This window comes from Peromyscus leucopus, chromosome X (genome assembly GCF_004664715.2).
Source record: "Peromyscus leucopus breed LL Stock chromosome X, UCI_PerLeu_2.1, whole genome shotgun sequence".
Taxonomy (NCBI): Eukaryota; Metazoa; Chordata; class Mammalia; order Rodentia; family Cricetidae; genus Peromyscus; species Peromyscus leucopus.
Window position 1 is genome coordinate 50,525,811 of NC_051083.1, and position 24,260 is coordinate 50,550,070.

General features: G+C 37.3%; 1 pseudogene; it reads left to right on the forward strand.

The window, feature by feature from the left end:
- Positions 1-571: 571 nt before the first annotated feature.
- LOC114704137 lies at positions 572-1,506 on the forward strand (annotated as a pseudogene).
- The last annotated feature ends 22,754 nt before the right edge of the window (positions 1,507-24,260 follow it).

The following is a 24,260-nucleotide window of genomic DNA, read 5'->3' on the forward strand; positions in this document are numbered from 1 at the left end:
CTGTGAGTTCCAGGCCAGCCTGGGCTACCAAGTGAGTTCCAGGAAAGGCACAAAGCTACACAGAGAAACCCTGTCTCGAAAAACCAAATTAAAAAAAAAAAAAAAAAACTAAGTCAGGAGCAGAGGCAGGCAGATTTCTCTGAGTTTGAGGCCAGACTCAGCTACAGAGTGAGTTCCAGGAAAGGCACAAAACTACATGGAGAAACCCTGTCTCGAAAAACCAAAAGTAGCAAACTTTTAGAAATTACCTTATAGCAACAAATGACTCCACATCAATTAAGTTTTGATTTCTGTGGAAGCTCCAACAGATAACGATCCAGAAATAATCTTAAAAGAGGCAGTACAGGTCTCATCTCCCCATGTAATCTGTTCCATAGGGTTTTGACTAGTAAGATAGAAGACAGCTTCCTCTCATCTTTACTAAAATACATGCTACCGTCAGCTTGTTCTACACAGTGAGTTTCATGCCAAACAGTGCAAGGTAGTGAGATCCTGTCTCAAATAAAATAGATTTCATGCTAAAGGGGGAGGCAATTTGTGTACAGATGGTGCTGGGGGGCGAGGGGACAGAATGAGGGTCCCAAAGAGGATGTGGTCAGAGCACGAGAAACTGGTGATGCTTGTTGCCAACCAGGTGGAGTACTGCTATGGCAAGGACATGCCGCTTGTCTTTGTGGGTGGCACGCCTCCCAGAGGCACCACCCTCGTGTACACAATGAAGTATGCTGTGGGGAGGAGACGTGCATCATTCTTCATGTACTGGCTATAGAGTAGACCTGGTCAAAGTCTGGCCAGGAGAAGCATCTGGACGAGGCAGGTGTGACAGATGAGGTGCTACATACCACCAGGCAGGCCTTCATCCTGGAGGTGATTGCCAAGCATGGTGAGCCAGCACTCATGCTTTGTAACAAGGACCCCTTCACACTCAAGTCCTTCGTCTACCTGACACACCTGTTCCCCAACTCCAAATTTCTGCTAATGGTGAAGACAGCTGGGCCTGGGTGCACTCCATGATCACTTGCAAGGTCACCATCTCAGGCTTTGACCTCAGCAGCTATGGAGACTCTTTTATGAAGGGGAACAGGCAATCAAGGTGATGTATGCATAGTGCATGGAGGTGGCCAGGGAAAAATGCCTGCCTGTATACTATGAGGAGTTGATGCTGCACCCCTGGTGCTTACTTAAGCACATCCTGAACTTTGTGAGCATCACCTGGAGTGATACAGTCCTGTACATGAAGACCTCACTGGAAAGCCAGGGGGCATCTCCTTGTCCAAGATCAAGTGGTTGATAGACCAGGTCATCAAACTCTTGAACTTGGAAGCACTCTCCCAGTGGACTGGCCACATCTCTGGGGACATAGTGAGGGATATGGCCCAGACTGACCACATGCCGGCTCAGCTTGGCTATGATCTGTATATAAACCTGCCCCACATATTTGTGTGCACCTCTCTCTGGCTCTCTGGCTCTCTGGCTCTCTCTCTCTGTGTGAATTTACATGTCTAATAGCTTGTTTTCTGCCTTAAATAGTGATTCCTTTCCCTAGGCTGGTATATAGATTTTTTTTTCATCAAGATTTAAAGAGGGGGAGAGATCAAGACTGAAATGCAGTATAATCATCCTACTTGAGTACTTAATGCATAAGAGCTTTATTTCATTTATTATTTTCATTAAAATTATACCCTTTGGGTGCTCTGAAAGGCTGCAGCATTAGGCAAAAGACAGAGCAACACAGAGTTCAATACCATAATCTCCTGTGATTGAATGTCACCTTTAGTTGGCCGAGGTAGGCTTTGTCCTCTTACCATGAACATCACTGAATGAATGTGAGGTTGATAAATGAAAATGTGTGTCTCATAAGCATATTGTTTAACTCTTGAAGGTATACAAAGACAAAAGAGAAAAATCTCAGTAATATATAAAGGGAGGGTGTAGACAAATTTCTAAACAGTTTTATTAAATATGAAACACAGAGCCACATGTAGGGTGTAAGCCGCAGAGATCAATAGCTGCCAACTAGCCTTAGCTCATCACGTCGCAGTAGCTTCCCAAGAGAACCTATTCTTGTCTAACCTGCGCCTTTATTACCTTTCTCTTTTTCCTTCTCATTGGCTGTAAGCCCAGCCACATCACTTCCTCATCACTGCCTGTCTGTACAGACCTCCAGGTCTCTATGGTTGGTACTGGGATTAAAGGCATGTGTCACTACTCTTGGCTGTGTCCTTGAACACACAGAGACTCTGCCTGCCATGTGATCAGATTAAGAGCATGTGCTACCACCACCTCACTTCTGTTTATGGCTGACTATGACCTCTGATCTCCAGGCAAACTTTATTTGTTAACATACAAATAAAATATCACCACATTTCAGCACAAATAAAATATCACCACAGGAAGGGCCTGCAATCTCTGCTTCAGTAGGTCAGAGTCAAGCTGATTAAAATATGAAGAAATATTGCATATTATTTTAACTTATCAGGTAAAAAAAGTTAGGGATACTTGTTTATAAGTAAATGCTTTGATTTCCTCCTTCATTAAGCTGGAGTTTGTAGTGTAGAACAATTAGAGGAGGGTCATTCTAATGTGAGCCCAGTCTTTCAGAATCTAATGATATAGATAGTAATTTTACCTAGACAACAAGCAGGTAATTCTTCCATGAGAGGCTCCTAATGGGGATGACCAGGAGATGAGACAATAAATAAGAAAGCTGGGGTAAGGAGGTCTTGTATAAGTTGATGGCTTATGCCAACAAGTTTATTAAGAATTACTGCATTGGAGATACTATTATTCAGGAGGTGGGTATGGGACAAAGTCAGCAGAAAGCCATCATACAGTGGGATGAAGTCAACAAATAGGTAATTAAGCAGTGTTGCACAAAGGCAACATGGGATATCTCAAGTACACCACAGACCAAGCACACAGTGGCCTTAGGAATGATAAGGATAGTCCTTTAAGGTAGGAAGAGTTGAATTCTTAGGATAAAGTCAAAAGGTCCCCCAAGGTCCTGGCCCCAGGGTCTTACTGGAGCTGACAAGCATGTTTCTGGTTTTAGACAAGGAACTATGTTACTTCTCCATAAATCAGGGCCTCTGGAAAAGCCCTGGACTGTCCTGGCTCTCAACAGTAGTTAATGATAGACACTTCATTCTTTAGAAACAATTATTAAATACTGTAGACAAATTTCTAAACAGTCTTATTAAATAAGAAACACAGAGCCAAATACAAGGGTAATAGCTGAAGAGATCAGAGAAATACTGAAGAGTCACTGACTAGACTTAACTTACTATCACGCCAAAGCTTCCCACGAGAGAGACCTTCTTCCTGCCTAACATGCACTTTTGTTGCTTTCCTGTTCTGCCTTCTTATTGGCTGTAAGCCCAGCCACATGACTTCTTCATCACTGCCTGCCTATACAGACCTCCAGGTATTGGTTGGTACTGGGTTTAAAGGCTCATGTCACCACTCTTGGCTATGTCCTTGACCACACAGAAATTCTGCCTGCCATGTGATCAGATTAATAGCATGTGCTACCAACACCTGACTCTGTTTATGGTTCACTATGTGACCTCTGATCTCCAGGCAAACTTTATTTATTAACATACAAATAAAATATCACATTTCAGCCCAAATAGATATCACCACAAAATACTCATTGCGTATCACATTCCTACTTGCACAGAACAACCACACTCAGACATGTTCTCAGCTTCCTATCTTCTGTTGTCCACATTAAATGGAATTCAAGAATGTTGTAATGATGTTAAATAGACCAAATATAAGTATAAATATCTATCTAGAAAAACATAACAGTATCAAATCTTATGTATTATTTTACGTGGCTACATTCAGCATCCATTGCAGTATTTTAATATCTAAAGTTCTATGAACATTTCTCTTACTCTAAATAAAAATCAGTGTATGTTTAATTCCAAGGATGAACATTATGACTCAATGATTTGATTTATGTTAATACCCATCGTCATTATTTTTATCTTGATGTTTGCATCTTGCTTCTCAAATATTTTTAAACAATATGTACTATTAACCAAACCACACTTTATGAAGTAAAATAGTGTGGAACTAAAATGGATTTTGTAGTACAAACATACTTTTTGTATTCAATTGAATTCCTCAGATTTAAAAAATAATCACTGTTAGACAAAACATCACAATACAAAGTGTCATGAAACCAGAAAGATTAAAGAAACATTCTAGGAATGGACTGAAGCATATTAGTGAGAAGACAATTGTAATATCGTTAATTAGGTATCTGTTTATATTTCTACTGTCACTAGAATAGCTTATATTGTTCACTGATATCCTGTTTTATTATAGGCATTTGTGGCTTTTGGTTAATGGTATTTTAATCTGCAAAACTACACCTATGAGGCATGAATTTATAATAAAAATTGAATTACTCATATTTTTCTGTGTGGTATTTGTTTTCAAAGAAAAGGTTCTTTCCTACTATAAAGAAGAATCATCATAAAAGATGTATAAATAGAAATTTAACTCATTAGTTAGCCTGTGGTTCTTTCCTGCTAAGGACATTATCCACATTTTGTCTCATCTATAAATGGATAATAAGAATGAAGTGACTTAAAAATAACAGTTATTATCACAGGTGATATTTTGTCATATTTTATCATTATTATAATGATTACTGAATGTTATGTCTGATGTTGTCCTAACATCATCACTAAACAGACAGATATTCTTTGAAGCCAGGAACTCCAGTATATTGTTAATAAAGATTAGAAATTGTGGTGCTTAAGATTTATTATAATTGAAATAGAGGATACACACACACACACACACACACACACACACACACACACACATACATATATATATAGCATCTCCTACATGTTCTTCCAAAAATAATCTGCATTACCTATAAGAAACTACAAGAATTCTGTTCCAGAGCTTCAGTTTTAGTGTTGACAAATAGTTAAGCCAGAAATGGCTATAAGAACTCTTAATGGGTGGGGTCAGAGGACTGCTTTTGTTTGTTTGGTTCTATGTTACTTTCTAAGAAATTAAAGGGCAAAAAAAAAGGAAATTCATAGATGACTGGTGGTGGCACATGCCTTTAATCACTGCCCTTGGGAGTCAGAGGCAGGTTAATCTCTAAGTTCAAAGCTAGCCCCTTCTACAAGTGAGTTTCAGGACAACCAGGTCTGTTATGCAGAGAAACCCTATCTCAAAAAAAGAAAAAGAAAAAAGGAAAAGCAAAATTCAAGGCAGAAGTTTTTAAACTATCTGATCTTTTAATAGCTCACAAATTTGAAGCTTTTAAAGGCATGTGAAAATAGATGCCTTTAAGCTTAATGCTGTGTACAACTTGGGTTCCTCCTTCTAGCATACATATTGCATAGGTATTTAGCATAGAGGCTGAAGTATTTGTACTGGAGTAAAAAGTATGTCTACATGATAATATATGGCTAAAATTTAAGTAAAAGATATACTATAACCTTTCTGCAATCTGACTTGGTTATCTTAAGCAATGTGGGACAGTCTTGTCATTGGAAATTAAATAATAATAAAAATGGTTTTAAAAGCTGCCCACCTTTAAGTTAAATTGAGACTTCTGCAGGAAAATTGCACTTTGTTGCTATATATTGCTTTGCCCTTCAGCTCAGTTGTTGGCCCTACATTAATATTCAGGCAGCATCAGTGCCAGTCCTGGTGATTCACTGAGTTATTATGACTATGCAAATGAGCAAGAGCTTTTTATGTCTATGGTTTGTCTTTCTTAGATGCTTGAAAGAATAATTGGAACAAATCAAATACTGATAACTTGCATGTAGATAACTGTTGCTCTGGAAGTTAAAGCCATTTAATAATTCTTATTATATTGACCTTAAGATTTTATTTTAATCAACCTCTTGAAAAAATAGTGCTTTACAGTATCTATTAAATTGGCTGAATTAGAAGTTAGACTGTCTATTATTTTAAATTTCTTATTATAGTGACAACATTTTCCAGTAAGCAGTCTACAAATATTAGAATGTTTTAATGAATTATTTTTTATTTATGGGACTTTATTCATTTTTCCCTGGGAATTTGAAATCATGAATTAGGACCAGGGTATATAGTTTAGTGGTACAGAGTGCTTAGTATGTATAAGACTGTTGGTATTTATCCATAGCATGCTTCCAAATTACAAATGTAGGAGATAATGGAGTGATCTAGGTATATGAACTGTAGATCTATTGACATATAGACATAATAAATAAAAACAGAGAGTAAGAGAGAAAAATGTGTGTAGTGTGTAGACTGGAACCTCAGACATAAATAACATTTGGTTTTGAATTCACATTAATATTATCTTGAATTTATATATATGGGACAGGGAGAGAGTGACAGAGACAGAGACACAGACAGAAAGTGCTGAGTAGCTGGGAAACTTGAAACTTCTGATCCTCTGTGGTGATACAATCTGTACCCTAATAAACTTGCCTGAGGATCAGAGGACAGAGCCAGCCACTAGATTAGACATAGAAGTCAGGCAGTGGTCACACACATCTTTAATCCTATTACTCAGGAGGCAGCGATCCATCTGGATCTCTGTGAGTTCAAGGCTACACTGGAAACAGAGCCAGGCAGTGGTGGCACACACCTTTAATCGCAGTACTGGGAAGCAAACATGCCTTTAATCCCAGGAAGTGATATCTTGGCAGAGAAAGGTATATAAGGCATGAAGAAACAGAAACTCATTCTCTTTAGACTGAGAATTTTGTAGAGGTAAGAACTAGTGGCTGACTGCTCTACTTCTCTGATCTTTCAGCTTTCATCCTGATATCTGGCTTTGTTTATTTTATTTATTTTTATTTTTTTTTATTGAAAGACCATCTAAGATTTGAATAGCACTCCTCTTTCCTCTATCTCCAAATACTAGGATTCAGGCATGTGCCACAATGTCTGGTTTATGTAGTGCAGAACATACTGGGTTTCATGAATGCTAGGGCAGTACACTACCAACTGTGGTATAGTCTCAGATCAAGATGAATACATAATAATGAGAAAAATAAACCATAAATTTTCTTTTTTTTTTCCCATCACAGGCAATTTATTTTGTTCTATTCATTCACAGTTAATACAGAAAATACTTGGAAACATTTCCATATAATGTTTGACACAGAAATCATCAAATAGAAGTATACAATGTTGACAGGAGGCAGTACATTTATAATTTATAACCCCAAATGTATTTATAAATTAAAATGGAAAGATCTACAAATGAAATTATGAAGGTTCACCAAAGTCATTTAATCTATCAGTTTCTCATTCATTTTTATGTCTTAATAATATTCTATTGTATGAATAAGCCACATTTTATTTCTCTCCAGTATTTGATAGCTATTTGAGTTGTTTTAACTTTTTTACTATTAGCAACATACTGCTGTAAACTTTCATGTACATGTTTCATAGATGCACATTTTCAGTAGTTTGAGGATTTATTCCTAAGGGTAGAATTGTTGAGTAACAGAGTAACAATGTTTTGCATTTTGACCAACCACCAAACTGTTTTGCCAAAGTGGCACACCATTTTACAATCTCACCAAATCCTTGTTTTTAAGGCTCTGATTTTTGTACAAAAGCATTCAATCATTCTGTCAGACCAAACCAGGAAAAGTAAGCTATAGTTCAGAGCTGTTCTATTCCATTTACTATGCAAAGCCATTCTTGGCGTTTGCAACTCTCAGCCCTTTTGAGTATTCTTGCAATGTTCACCTTTTCCTCCACCACTTTTTCTTTCTTCTTTCTTTCTGGTTTATTTCTATCTATTACAAATGTATAAAAAATCCTCCATCAACGCTGCTGTTAGCAGCAGAACTTTGAGAAATATACCTTTGGTTTGCCTCAGAAAAGGAACACATATTGCACTGTAAAGTTTATAAAATTGGCGCAAAACATTGTGATAATGTTACAATACCAGTTTTAAGAGTTCAGTGACTAATGGGGAGCCGATGGGATACATGCAGAACTGTGAAAGCGATCTCACTTAGCCAGCTGTACACATAGACTGTAAATCTACATTCAGATCATTTCTGAACTAAGACTATCATCTCAGTTTATCTGTTGAGGTCAACCAGGAAACCCTAGAATATACCTTGATTTTTGCAAAAAACAAAATAAGGGGAGGGGTTTCTTCAGCATTTCAGTCCACGAGAGTAACAGTATCCTAACAGGCAAAGTGTTCTCTCACTGTCAACATAGAATGAATTGCTGCTGGAGGTCAACTTGGGTTTTAATTTGCATTAGCACTTACATGCATAGTAGTCCAAGTTGTTGACCTCATGACTTTTAAAAGTAACTCTAAAAAAGTAAAATGGCCCTTCTTGGAAGACTAAAGAAAGACATCCAGCCACAGTTGTAAAAAGTCTCATCAAAACAATATACCCTTTTATGAATTACGCCTCAATTAAAAAAAAAAAGGAGCCCCAAATAAGAAGCAGCTCTGAAAAAGAAAATATAACTTAAGATATTTGAAAAGATACTAGCAGCTTGATCTGCACTGACAATGATTGTCGAAGCCTAGAATTCAACATTTACAAATTCTCATTCACACACACAAAACACACTATTATCACACAACTTGTGTCTTGAGAGAATCTTTTGCTTTTTAAATCTTTGGCCTCCCAGTCAATCCCAAGTTCAACCAACTTTAACTAAAACTTCACTCAGAATTTCACCCACACATTAATGCTTGTCGTATCTTTCATCAACTGTCAAAATCTGAAGCCTGCTCAGAGATCGCCAGGTAAAAGAAAATAAATGAAATACACAGAGGTTATTTCAAAACAGAACATGACCATCATCAAAAAAAAAAAAAAAAAAAAAAGTCACGATTCCCGATTGGGATCATCTTTTGTTTCCCATGTTGGACTATTTCACACTCCGGCATTGGCCAAAGGACACGAGAGCTGGTTCTGGAGCATACAGTTTCTCACACAGATGTCCCCAGAGGAACACCAGAGACAAAGTCACGTGAGGCCTCTCCCGTACAGAGACTGTCTCACAGGGGCAGTGAGGGAGGACACCCACTAGTTTGTGGAGATCCCTGAGAGAGTATAATTCTTAAAATCTGGACTGTACATAATTCACATCAGCCCTGTTCAGGTACTTACTGGAAGAAAGATGCAGCTGTTTGCCAGAACTCAGCACTCCACTCTAGATCTCTGCTGCCTTAGTCTCCGTCGCAGATTTCCGAGTTCTGGTAGTTACTTGGACCACTGAGGCATTGCCACAAGACTTCTTCTCTTTTGAAACATCCTTTTTCTCTAGATATTAGGATAGCTACACCAGCTTGTTTCTTAGGTCCATTTGCTTGGAAAGCCTTTTCCCAGCCCTTTACTCGGAGGTAGTGTCTATCTTTGAAGTTAAGGTGTGTTTCTTGTATGCAGCAGATGGATGGGTTCTGTTTTCTTATCCATTCTGTTAGCCTATGTCTTTTTATAGGTGAGTTGAGACTATTGATATTGATGGATATTAATGACCAGTGATTGTTAATTCCTGTTATTTTTTGTGGTTGTGTTGTGTTGTCCTTCTGTGGTGTATGTTGGTGTGGGATTATCTATTGCTTGATTTTTCAAGGATGTGTTTAGCTTCTTTGGGTTGAATTTTCCCTTCTAGTACTTTCTGTAGGGCTGGGTTTGTAGACAGGTATTGATTAAATCTGGTTTTATCTTGGAATATTTTGTTTACTCCGCCTATGGTGATTAAGAGTTTTGCTGGGTATAATAGTCTGGGTTGGCATCCATGGTCTCTTAGTGTCTGCATGAGATTTGTCCATGATCTTCTAGCTTTCATAGTCTCTATTGAGTAGTCTGGTGTTATTCTGATGGGTTTACCTTTATATGTTACTTGGTCTTTTTCCTTTCGGCTCTTAATATTTTTTCTTTGTTCTGTGTGTTTAGTGTTCTGATTATTATGTGGCGAGGGGACTTTTTTTTTGGATCCAGCCTATTCGGTGTTCTGTAAGCTTCTTGTATCTTCATAGGTATTTCTTTCTTTAGGTTAGGAAAGTTTTCTTCTGTGATTTTGTTGAATATATTTTCTGTGCCTTTGAGTTGGTATTCTTCTCCTTCTTCTATCCCTATTATTCTTAGGTTTGGTCTTTTCATGGTGTCCCAAATTTCCTGGACGTTTTGTGTTACGACTTTTTTGTCTTTAGTGTTTTCTTTGACTGACAAATCTATTTTCTCTATCGTGTCTTCAGTATCAGAGATTCTCTGTTCCATCTCTTGCAATCGGTTGGTTATGCTTGTTTCTGTAATTCCTGTTCGTTTTGTCAGGATTTCTATTTCCAGCATTCCCTCAGCATGTGTTTTCTTTATTGTCTCAAATTCATTTTTCAGAATGTTTCTTTCATCTGTTTAAATGCTTTTTCTTGGCTTGATTTGATTTCTTCCCATTTTTTGTTTGTTTTTTCTTCCATTTCTTTAAGGGAGTTTTTTATTTCCTCTTTAAAGGAGTTTTTCATTTCCTCTTTAAGGGAAGTTTTTATTTCCTCTTTAAGAGAGTTTTTCATTTCCTCTTTAAGGAAAGTTTTTATTTCCTCTTTAAGGTAGTTTTTCATTTCCTCTTTAAGGAAAGTTTTTATTTCCTCATTGAGGAAATGTTTTATTTCTTCTTTAAGGGCCTCTATCATCTTCTTAAAGTCATTTTTAGGGTTGATTTCTTCTGTTTCTTCTGTCATGGTATGTTTAGGTCTTGCAAGTGTAGAATCACTAGGTTCTGATGTTGCCATATAGGTCTTTATGTTATTGCCTGTATTTTTGCGCTGGCGTCTACTCATCTTTTCCTCTGTGCGGTGCAGGTGGTGTCTGTGTCTGAGAGTGCTCTCTTGTTCTAATTTTTAGTCTTGGTTTAGTAGGGGTTCTTAGTTAAATTGGTGCTATTGGGCTGTTTCTTCAGGGACAGCTGATTTCAGTTGGTGAATTATATACTTATGATTCTGGTGATCTGGTTTAGTGGCTGGGTAGCGCCTTCTTCTGTGTTCCCAGGTCACGTTTTGTTCATTTGTCAACTCCTCAGCTGATCTTGTTTCTTCAGACTTCAAACTGTAGGCATCTGAATCCTCTCCCAGATGGGTTTCAGCTGAGCAGGGTAGTCTCACCAACACCTCCAAGTTGTTGGGTTTCACAGGATCAGCAGATGGGCCCTGGGTTGTCCCCAGACAGAGTACCCAGACTCGCCCTGGTTCCGACCCATGGAGATAGCCTCTTCCCCAGCTGTTGGGGCCAGGGGCATCCCCGCTCCAAGCTGCGTCCGCCCCTCTCAGTCCCCGGGCCTGTCCACCCCAGCGGCCCGCGGCCACAGGCCCACCTGCGTCCACTTGTCTCAACTGCCGGGCCTGTATGTCCCTGTCAGCTTCCGCTGGGTCTGTCTGCCTCTGCAGGCCGCCAACGGGCCTGTATGTCTCTGCCGGCTGCCACCGCGGGCCTACCCACCTCTGCTTGTCACTGCTGCCGGGCCCATCCACCTCTGCGGGCTGCCACTGGGCCTGTATATCTCCGCCGGCTGCCACCGGGCCTGTATGTCTCTGCCGGTTGCCGCTGGGTCTGTATGTCCCTGTCGGCTGCTGCCACTGGGCCCGTCCACCTCCGCAGGTCGCCGACCTGCGTCCGCCTGTCTCTGCCGAGTGGCCCGTCCACCTCTGTGGGCTGCCGCCGGGCCTGAATGTCTCTGTCGGCCGCCACCGCCGGGTCTGTCCACCTCCGTCTGCTTATCTCCGCCGCGGGGCCTGTCCACCTCTGTGGGCCTCTGCTGGGCCTGAATGTCTCTGCCAGCTGCCGCTGGGCCTAAATGTCCCCGTCGGCCGCGGCCGGGCCCGTACACCTCCGCGGGCCACCGCCACAGGCCTACCTGCGTCTGCTTGTCTCCGCCATCTTCCTCCCATAAATTTTCTTTAACTTTAATAAACAGGAAAAAACTTTATTAAGAAAATGAAAGCATAAATAACTATTACTACTACTACTACTACTACTACTACTACTACTACTACTACTACTAAGTAACTCATGTTGCACCTTGATCAGTGATTTTTTTTCCCCTGTGATAAAGTTTTAAACCTTTAGATTTGAGTCTCAGTTTTTTTTTTTGTGACACAGTGAAAAGATCCCTAATATACCACAGAGTGTTTCTGTTGTGCCCTCCAACTGACTAACATTTATCATCCTTTTCTTTTGATGTTCTAGTACTGTCTGGTTTCTACAGAGATAACCTTCAAATTGCTACAGCTTGCTCTCTATATAAAACTGTTTTATGACTTTGAAAAAGATCAGCTTTCTTTAATATTTAGTAATTTTAATTTCATCAAGAAACATTTCAGCTGGGCGTTGGTGGCGTACGCCTTTAATCCCAGCACTTGGGAGGCAGAGGCAGGTGGATCTTTGCGAGTTCGAGGCCAGCCTGGTCTACAAAGTGAGTTCCAGGAAAGGCACAAAGCTACACAGAGAAACCCTGTCTCGAAAAACCAAAAAAGAAAAAGAAACATTTCAACTACAGAAAATAATTTCAAACATAAAATTTGTTTTGTGTATTTACAAAAATGAGTTGCATGTTTTATGGTAATGGTAAATGCCAGGTAGTTCAGGTTAGTCTGTGTTCTTGTTTTATTGCTGCTGATTTATATTAAAGTTTGTTATTTTATACCCTCTTTTTGAAATAATAAAGATTTAATTCTTGCACAAACCACATGCACTCAGGATGGTGAGTTAGTTTTGTCCATTACAAGTTTTCATAAACCTTGGCGGATAGGGACTTCAGAGTGATAAGTGTTCCTTCACTTTTCATGTCAGTGGACAAACAGTCCATGTACCAGCAATTAAATGCCCAAGCCCTACAGTGAAACATGTCACTTCAGCCAACAACTCATTGAGTAAAAGTTGCACATGTCCACAAGGGCTGGAGAAAGAAACCAAACATTTTCTCTGTGCATAGAAAGCAGTATTGTGCACATTAATAATTTCAGCCACGTGGCATTTTATTCTTTTATGTTCAGTAAAAAAGCTACATTATTTACCAACATCAAATTTCAAGTTATAGAATAGAAATAATAACTCCCAGGAATATTTACAAATATTTAGAAATTGGTAAAAGCTGAGACACAGTAAAATATTTCATAGAAAAATCTATCATTGTATACATGTGGGTGTATATATCTGTGTATTTTTGTGTGTCTTCTGACTAAAATCTTATTCATATCTACAAATATACATGCATATAAATATTAGAGCTAGATTGACTTGGGACTAGACATATAGTTGCCCAGTAAGACAATGCATATACAAATTTTATTGAATAATTTTGTTCATTAAAAATAAACAAATTCTAAGAGTTAGCATGTTCAAATTCACTTCAGTTCATCCCCAGAATAAATATTAACTAATATGAAAATCAAAATGAACTGATATTATGTATATTTTTTTACTACACACAGAATTTGTAAATCTATTTCCTAGGTGTTTTTTTTAATCAAATCTGTGTTGTTTTAGTACAATTTACATTGAATAAATACCACTGACAGCTAGTCACAGTTCATCTTAGTATTTTGGAAAAAAAGAGAAAGCATTTTAAGTAAGTGATACACAAATACTAACCAAAAAAAAAAACTTATAAATTATAGTGAAACCTGATAACACTAAGCTATAGAAAAATGTCAGCAATTACATTTACTCGAGAACCAAATTTGAAAAGCAAGACACAGAAATAAACTTTCCCTATATTAAACCAAGTACAACTTAATAAGCTACTATTTGAATAAGTTAATATTTCTTCTACAAATCATTTATCTATTTTGTGTCAGGCATGGTGATTTACACAGTATGATTTAATAAAAGGAAGAACACTAGGTCCAGTGCATAGTAGAAACTGAAAAATAATTCAGTCACCTATACATCACTCCTATTATGCAATATGATTTGAGCTGGACAGGAGAAAATGCTATATCTTCCATAGTTACAGTTTCAGTTTTGAAATTTATTAATTAGGAATCATTGCATATCATTTTATGTGAATGTCTTAGAGCTTACATGCATGTGTGTGTACCAAATGCATTTCTGGTGCCCAGAGAGTCTAGAAGAGGGCATCAAATGCCCTTAACTGGAGTTGGAAATGGTTGTGAACCTCCATGTGTGTGCTGGGGCCCACACACAGATCCTCTGCAAGAGCAGCAAGTGATCTTAACTTCTAAGCTGTCTCTCCATCTCTCCAGCCCCTTAAAATTGTGTGCGCGCACACGCGCGCACCTCTGTGTGTGTGTGTGTGTGTGTGTGTGTGTGTGTGTGTGTGTGTGTGTGTAGTGCAGATTGAACCCATGACCTTATGATTACTAGTCAAGGGTCTACCATTGATCTACCAACTCAGTCCTTAAATATAACTTAACCCCACTAAGACTTAGGATAGAATGCTATGCTCTAAGCATAATGACCATCATCATCTTCAGCAATTCAGTCTACTTACTGTTAAGCTTCCCTCATAGGAGGAAGTGGGTAGGGTCATTGAACCCTTACCTATGATTTTAACCACTTCATTCTGCATTATAATGCCAGGTGTGTAATCATGCTGGGATTGCATGTGGCCATATGGCTTCCTGAGATACAGAATATGTAATGAGTGTAAGGTTTACTTAATGGAGACTCCATCTATGCTGGGTGAGTTTTTCGTGGTATGCCTTTAGGGGGATGACCCATGTGTGGTGATATTGTGTTCCCCAAAATGTTGTGCAACCTAATAAACTTATCTGGGGTTCAGAGAACAGAACAGCCACTAGATAAACATAGAGGCCAGAAAATGGTGTCACACACCTTTAATCCTAGCATTCTGAAGGCAAAGATCCATCTGGATCTCTGTGAGTTCAAAGCCACACGGGAAACAGCCAGGCATGGTGACACATACTTTTAATCCCAGGAAGTGATGGCAGGAAGCAGAAAAGGTAATTAAGGCATGAGGACCAGGAACTAGAGCCTGGTTAAGCTTTTAGGCTTCCAGCAGCAGTTCAGCTGAGATCCATTTGGATGAGGACACAGAGGCTTCCAGTTTGAGGAAACAAGATCAGATGAGGAGTTGGCGAAGGAAGGTTAGCTGTGGCTTGTTATGTTTCTCCAATCTTTCAGCGTTCATCCCAATACCTGGCTCTGGGTTTGTTTTTATTAATAAGACCTTTTAAGATTCATGATACCTCTGGCACCCAACGTTCATGGTACAAATTCGAGAAAAAGCTACTTGACTATGGTCTTGTGGGCCCCAGCTCAGACCTGAGCTACCCTCAGCCAGTTGTGGTGGTGCATTGGTAGGATTTGCTGAAGGAGACAGAGGCAAGAGGACCCTGAGATTGAGGCCAGCCTAGGAGGCTTACTAAGGAGAAGATACGGCCGGGGTGGCAGTGGGACCATGGAGGTAGTGGCTGCTGCTCTGAGTTGCTGGCTGCTTCTCATCATGTTGGAGAAGAAGGTTTTACTACTGCTTGTTCAGAGAAGAATTGCCAGGACCATCATGTTACAAGAAAGCATCTGCAAAGGTCATTTTGGAAAAGTTTGGTGAGGCAAATGGTTGGGAGAAGAAATTGCTGTGGAGATTTTCTCTTCTAGGGAAGAACATTCATGGTTCTGAGAGACAGATATTTATCAGACTGTGATTGCTCCAAACTACAGAGGAACCCCTTCCCCAGCAAAAAAATGTCTGCAGGGAACCATGACCATGCCTAAGAGGGACTTTGAAATCGTCAAAAGGATGACGAGGATCCAACAAAGATATTCCACATGGACTATGGTAAAGACATTAAGCTGATTAACATCATGAAAAGATGGACTTTGGACTGCAACCTGCTCAGGACAATTTCCAGATGGTAAGCTGAGATGATCCCGATTCACAGACTACTCAAGCAAGGAGTTGAGACAAGCCCTGCATTTTCCAATTATGCAGAGACTGGACAAATTATACAACTAACTCTCTCAGGACTTGACAATTAACCCAAAAATTTTCTTTTCAGGATCCCCTAAAGATGTCTTTGTCCCCAGAAAAGCAGGAAGTAATTTTAAGAAAACGACAGCCACATTCCCAAGAGGTGGGGTGGGTGTTTTTTGGTCGTTCAATGGCTTATGGATAATTGTTATTGTTTACGATGGTTGGTTACAAGTTGTTAATTGCTAATGGTAAAAAAAGGAGAGTAGATACAGGGTTCTTGTTGAAAAAAGAAGATATAGAAAAGGGTAGATCATTGAATCTACTCTAAAAAAGGGAAGATACAGAAATGATAAAATAAAGGGTAGATTTTTGGATATACTCAAAAATGAGAATATGGATATGATGATATAAAAAGGGAGATTATTGAATCTACTTTTAAAAAGGAACTACTTGTTTTAAATTGTATAAGTAATGAAACTTTTTTTGTCTGAATTTGTCAAATGTTAATGGACTGGACATTGTTAATGTATATAATGGAGATTTTGTCTGAATCTGTCAAATGTTAATGGACTAAACATTGTTAAAGTAATTCTTGACTGTATATATTATATATACTTATTGGATATAGTTTTTTGTATTAGTTATAAACTTTTTTAATTTTAGACGAAAAAAGGGAAATGTGGTGATGTTGTGTTCCCCAAAATATTGTGCAACCTAATAAACTTATCTGGCATCAGAGAACAGAACAGCCACTAAATAGACATGGAGGCCAGAAAACGGGGCCCACATACCTTTAATCCTAGCATTCTGGAGGAAGAGATCCATCTGGATCTCTGTGAGTTCAAAGCCACACTGAATACAGCCAGGCATGGTGACACACACCTTTAATCCCAGGAAGAGATGGCAGGAAGCAGAAAGGTATATAAGGCATGAGGACCAGGAACTAGTGCCTGGTAAAGCTTTCAGGCTTTTGAGCAGCAGTTCAGCTGAGATCCATTCGGATGAGGACTCAGAGGCTTCCAGTCTGAGGAAACAAGATCAGCTGAGGAATTGGCAAAGTGAGGTTGGATGTGGCTTGTTATGTTTCTCTGATCATTCAGGGTTCACCCCAATACCTGGCTCTGGGTTTGTTTTTATTAATAAGATTCTTTAGGATTCATGTTATACCCATGTTGCTCTAAGTGAACTCTCTCCAACACTCAGTAAATAAGTCCAATGAACTCACTGATGGAATACTACTTTGATATGAGTGGATGTCCTGTCTGGGGATAGACTATTGATGTCTATCCAGGAAAAGGTCAGGTAGCACTTAGTTTCTTCAGTCAGTTATAAAAAGAGAAGGAATAAAACAACACAGATAATACTGACTGTCTCCCAAAGTGATCATTTTATCATTAAATATTGTATTCTTAAATGCTTTCATAAATGCCTAGTATATTTTTCTTCAGAGAATTTTTAAACTACTTTTTATTTATTAATTCACTGTGTTAAGAGTTTCCCTCAGAACCATCAAATATACTGATACTTCCTCTCAAAACCCTGAAAGTGCATGTCATGTAATTATACTCTACTGCACATTTAAACACATATTACTATCAGCTGAATTGATTTCTTATCACACTTATACATTTTTTACTCAAATCTTGTCTAAGATGCACAAGTTAAATTCTTCTGCTTACATTTGATAACTATAAGTTGCTAAAATACAGAGATGACATAAAACTGTTACAAACAGAAAAAGTATATAATCATAGAAATCTTTTAGACAAGTTTTTTTTGCCTGTTTGTGTTTTCATTTGCTTAAGAAAAGCAAAACTGGAATGTGTAGATGGTCATATTATGATGAAACTTGATAAACTCAAAGTCAAGGAAAGAATCTTGTTGCTATATTAAAAATATGTAGCTGAACATTCAAAGATTTTAAGTTAAAATGAAAAACTTTAAATGAAAATCTATTAAAAACTAAAGCTAAGTTATCATGTAAAATGCATAAATATGCCCTCTCTATCTCTCTATCTATCATCTATCTATGCTACTTAATATATGTTACTTAGTTTGTGCTTTTAAGATTAACTTACCAATCATGCATTTATTTTATTTTATTTTTAATTTATTCTCTTATATATTGGTTTTCTTAACTCCATTTTGACATGGTTACTCTTTTAAGATGGCTTAAAATACAGCTACAGAATGTAAGCATCAAGTACTAAATTTAATAATTGAAGTACTTAAATACTTGTGTATTTAAAAAAAAGTGTGCTTTTTTGAGTATTATTTATTGAGTATATGTTGTGGGAGCCTCTAATAGAGTCCTGGGTATGCAGTTGTGACCAACACAGGGTGAAATAAAAGAAAAACTCCAAATAGGAAACACTTTTTTAGAGAATATTTATGAGAAGCTGATCATTGGGGTTAATGATCTGGTTGCAAGTAGTTATTTCTGTGACTTTAAGGACAGTAATAATGAGAATACATTTAGAACATAGTTGCCAGAATAACTTAATAAATTGCTGCATTGTTGGTTCATTCTCTATAAAACATTTGACAAGTTATGAAAAAAATCCAGAAAAAAAGGCAAGAAAATAAAACAAGCAAAATGCATCATCTTGATTCATATATTTATAAACAGTCACTCTTGGGGAAATATATTACTATAATAAAATATTTTTAAAGACATTATATCTGTAATAGCAATAATTCAAGGATACAATTATACACTTAGGTAGAAATATTGGAGAATATTATGTTAAGGTGTGTTACTTTTGTTATGTTGCATTTGTTTAAGTATGTGAAGCTGTGTTACTTTGCCTGTCTAAAAAAACAGATGGTCCAAAACAGAACTGAATGGCCAATACCAAGACAGGAGAAAGAATATATAGAAAGAGAAATCTGGGAGGAGAGAGGAAGGAGTAGGACTCCATGGGCCAGACACCCAGCTAGCTATACAGCAAGCCAAAAAAAATAAGAGTAAGATTTACAGAAGTAAGAGAACAAAATCAGAAATAAAAAGGGAGAAATAACAACAGACAATGAGGAAATCCAGAGAATGACCAGGTCACACTTCAAAAACCTGACCTCCACAAAATTGGAAAATCTAAAAGAAATGGACAATTTTCTGGATAAGTATCACATACAAAGATTAAATCAATACAGGATAAACAATTGAAATAGACCTATAACCCCTAAGGAAATAGAAACAGTCATTAAAATTCTCCTAACAAAAAAAGCCCAGGTTTCAGTGCATAATTCTACCAGAATTTCAAAAAAGAGCTAATACCAATATGCTTCAAATTGTTCCACACAATAGAAACAGAAGTTACATTACCAAACTCTTTTTATGAGCCTACAGTTACCCTGATACCCAAACCACACAAAAACACAACAAAGAAAGAGAATTCAGACCAGTCTCCCTCATGAACATTGATGCAAAAATATTCAATAAAATATTGGCAAACCAAATCCACGAACACATCAAAAAATTATCCACCATGACCAAGTAAGCTTCATCCCAGAGATGCAAGGATGGTTAATTATGAAAATCGTTCAGTGTAATACACCATATAAAAAAACTGAAAGAAAAAAAAAACACATGATTATCTCATTAGATGCTGAAAAAGCCTTCGACAAAATGTAAAACTCTCTCATGATAAATGTGTTGGAGAGATCAGGAATACAAGGAACATATCTAAATATAATAAAGGCAATTTACAGCAAGTCGACAGCCAACATCAAATTAAATAGATAGTAACTCAAAGCGATTCAACTAAAATCAGGAACAAGACAAGGCTGTCCACTCTCCCCATATCTATTCAATATAGCACTCGATGTCCTAGCCAGAGCAATAAGACAACAAAGGGAGGTCAAGGAAATACAAATGGGAAAGGAAGAAATCAAACTTTTGCTATTTGCAGATGATATAATAGTATATACAAGTTACTCCAAAAATTCTACCAGAGAACTACAGCTGATAAACACCTTCAGTAATGTGGCGGAATACAAGATTAACTCAAAAAAGTCAGTAGCCCTCCTATATACAATTGATAAATGGGCTGAAAAAGGAATCTGAGCAATATCACCCTTTACAATAGCCACGAATAATATAAAATACCTTGGGGTAATATTTACTAAGCAAGTGAAAGACCTGTATGACAAGAACTTTAAGTCTCTGAAGAAAGAAGTTGAAGAAGCTATCAGAAAATGGATAGGTAGGATTGTGGGATATCTAACATGTGGGGTATTCAAGCCAAACAGATAGATCTATTGATCAATTTCTACACCTAAAGCACAAGGAAAATCATGGAATATTGGTAGGAGTGATTGTAATACCCAAAGGACTAGGACTTCTGCTGTAAGATAATGTCCTCAAGGGAAATTTTACCTATAAATTGTTAAAAATAGGACTGCCCAAACAAGACCAGAATAAGGATGGCACCAGTTACAAGTAAACATGAACAGGGAAAATTTCACATGATCCCACTCCTAGATGTTAGGTCATTGGCTCTAAGGGAGCTCAATCAGTTTCCTTCAGAGATGAACTCCCTAGTATGTTATTCATTCCCATGGCACATTTGTATCTACATATTAATAATGATTAAAGGAAATGTTATAAATTTGGGATGAACTGGGGGATATGGGAAGAGTTGGAGGTTGGATAGAAGAGCAAGAGTGGTACAGGTGCAATGCTCATGTATGACATTCTCAATAAAACCACAAAAAAAATAAACAAATACTTCTTTTAAAGTGCTAAGAATCTACCTTAGGTCCTTGTTGATGCTAGGCAAACATTCTCCCATGAGTAACAATTCCAACTCTTTTTCAGGTTTTAGTTTGGCAAACAGAATCACTAAATTGTCTGAGAAAGTCTTCAACTCACTGCCCAGCTTAGGCTGTCACATTCAATCAGTATTGTGGCTTAATTAAAATAATTTTTTAAGTGAGTGCTCATAATATGTACATTATACCATACTTATTTTTATTTGATTCTTCTAGAATAATAACTCTCTTACCATAATCCTGAACAAGTTCAGCTTTCATACATATACTTATTTCAACAATTGATTTTATTACTTATATTAGAAACCCTTAAGCCATTATTGGGCTGTAGCTAGAGTATTCCTGCCTAGCCCACAATCAGGACAAATCTCTCACCCACCAGTCCCACAGCTGCTCAGACCCAACCAAGTAAACACACAGACACTTATATTGCTTACAAACTGTGTGGCCATGGCAGGCTTCTTGAAAACTGCTCTTATATCTTAAATTAACCCATTTCTATTAATCTTTAAATTGCCACATGGCTTGTGGCTTACCGGTATCTTTACATGTTGCTTGTCATGGCAGCAGCTGGCAGCGTCTCCTTCCTCAGCCTTCCACTTTCCAGAATTCTCCTCTCTTCTTGTCCCACCTATACTTCCTGCCTGGCTACTGGCCAATCAGTGTTTTATTTATTAACCAATCAAAGCAACACATTCAACATACAGAAAATCCCACAGCAATTGGGCAGAGTGCGGGAATCCTGCAGAAGAGGATTCTGTTCAGTAAGGTATGTAGGAGGCAGAGGGTTCAAGACACCACAAGTAAACTGTAGCTAGAGTTTTCCTGCCTGGCCCACAGTCAGGACAAATCTTTGTCACCCACCAGTCCCACAGCCACTCAGACCCAACCAAGTAAACACAGAGACTTATATTGCTTACAAACTGTATGGCCATGGCAGGCTTCTTGCTAACTGTGCTTATAGCTTAAATTAATCCATTTCCATAAATCTATACCTTGCCACATGGCTCGTGGCTTACCGGCATCTTCACATGCTGCTTGTCATGGCGGAGGCTGGCAGTGTGTAAATTACTGAGCCATGTTAAGTCTAGTTTTTCTCATTTTAAATGAAAATAATGTCTCAGAGAACTTATACATATATACTGATTAGATTTTCATGCTTGAATCATGTTATCTATAGTATTTATAATTTTAATATTGATAGTTAATTAATTTTTAAATTTATTGTCATAAGCTAGTACTAGAAATTTATTTATTTATGTTTATAAATATTATAGCAATTTAATATGTTAAAATTTTATAAATTAAACAGAAAAGCATTTGAGAAAGTTCATGGAACTGAGAAAAAATAAAATAAAATAGAATCCACTTTAAAATTTTAAATTAATTCAACATGCGGCTGGAGAGATAGCTCAGCAGTTAGGAGCACTTGTTACTTTTGCAGAGGACTGAGTTCAAGTCATGGCACCCACATGGTAGCCAGAAACTGTCCATGACTTTAATTCCAGAGAACCTAATGCTCTAGTCTGGCATACGGTGCACATAGTTACATGTAGGCAAATATTCACACATATAAAATAAAAATAAATGTTTCAAAAAGTGTTGAACATTATTCTGTTAATTTTCAGTTCTTCCTTCAATAGACATACAGAATATCTGAAATAAAATAATAGGACTAAGTTGTCTAGAACTAATCATGGTATTCATATTATTTTACCAAGGAAATATTATTGATTATTCCATACATGTCAATGAAGATAACTAAGACAATTGTCTTAAATAGTTAAAGCAACATATCTTTCTTAGATTTAAAATACAACTTCAAAGCTATTATCTGAAGAGTATGAATTATTTATTGTTGTTCAGCTTTACTTTCTGTGCTGATGGAAACTATATCCAGTGCTAGAGCCATTAACCACACATGGCTTTTGAGCCCTGGAAATGCTCCATGATGAAATCAGTTTAATATATTCTTTGCTGAAGTGTAATTTTGATTTCTGAGCTTTATATCAGGAAGTCTTTCATTAAAATGTATATTTCTTTAAGTATTTCATATTTTGGTCATGTTTATCTTGTTCCCCAACCTCTCCCAAATCCACACCCACTTCCTTGCCCACCCAACTTGATAGCCTCTTTTTCATGTATGTGCTGAACTTCCTCAAAAATGTGGATATTTTACTATGTCAGTTGGCCCAAATTGCAACTACTAAAATACCTTTCAGTCTGTGGCATAATGATTATGTAGGCTACAAAAATTGGAAATCAAGGGGTTGGAGAGATATTTCATGGGTTAAGAACAGAACCCAGAATTTGTTTATAGGACCCACATGTTGGCTTACAAACATCTTTTAACTCAAGTTCCAGAGGCTCCTATAACTCCTTCTGACCTCTGAGAGCACTGCATACATATGGTACACAGACATGCATGCAGGTAAATACTTATACACACAAAATAAAAAACAAAACATGTCTTTAAAAATGGAAACTCAATATCAATGAGGAAAGAGGTAAAATATTTACTCAGCCTAACTTGTTGCATTTGTTATAAGGTTCCCCCATTAGTCACTGTGCCTTATCACAAAACAGATGTATCCTATAATACTGAGAGTTTTGATGATAAAGCACCTAGTAATGAATATCTTGTACATCTTACTACCATCTATTCATTCATTAAAATAGTAATTAAATACTTCCTCTGTGTTACTCTTTTATATTCTGGGGGATAAAGTGGTTATCACAAAGTTCTTACTACAATCAGATTCATCTAAGTGGGAACTGTCTTTCAAGTGGGAATGGCAAGCAACATATTAAACATAGGATGCACAAAATTTACAATGCACTATGTATTCACAGGAACAGTATGCTTTTCAGGGGCTCTCAGTGCTGAGAATGGGCAATTGTTTTAGACATGGTGGTCAGTGATTTTACAGAGGAAGAGGCATTGATTAAGAAGATAAAGATGGGAAGGGTGAGTGCTCCCAAGTGAGGCAATATTAAGTGAAAGATCTTTATCTGGGGGGGCTTATATTTAAGGTACTTAAAGAAGGCCATAGTGGAATGTAAATCTTTATTAAACATGTAATGTTTTAGAACACTTAAGTCAGATGGTTTGTCTCTGAGGTACAACAGATATGTTGAGTAGTTAATTTTTACTCTAATAATTACTTCAGCAAAATTAAGGTATATTGAAAAAATCAAATGTTAGTTATTATCTAGGAAACAAAAGGTAAGCACCAAAATTCACTGTATTCACAGTTTAATTAGAAGGCAAACATTAACATCAGAAAAAGTTACAACCTAGTCCTGAGAGATATTCTCATTCCTGATTTCTGGTGCCTTCAGATAAAAAATAGTGTTTTTTATTGAAAGTTTTAATAGATATAATTTTAACTGTGTATTTAAAATATTACGTATATTTTTAAATCAAGCTTCTGGAATTTAGTAGAAATCACTGGAATTATTTTATCTGTTTCTCATGTTCTGGTCTCTACTTCAACAGAAACATTTTGTTTTTAACTATTTTTATCCGAAGTAAAGAAAGTATAAAAGTAAGAATGGCCCTTTTGAAAAAA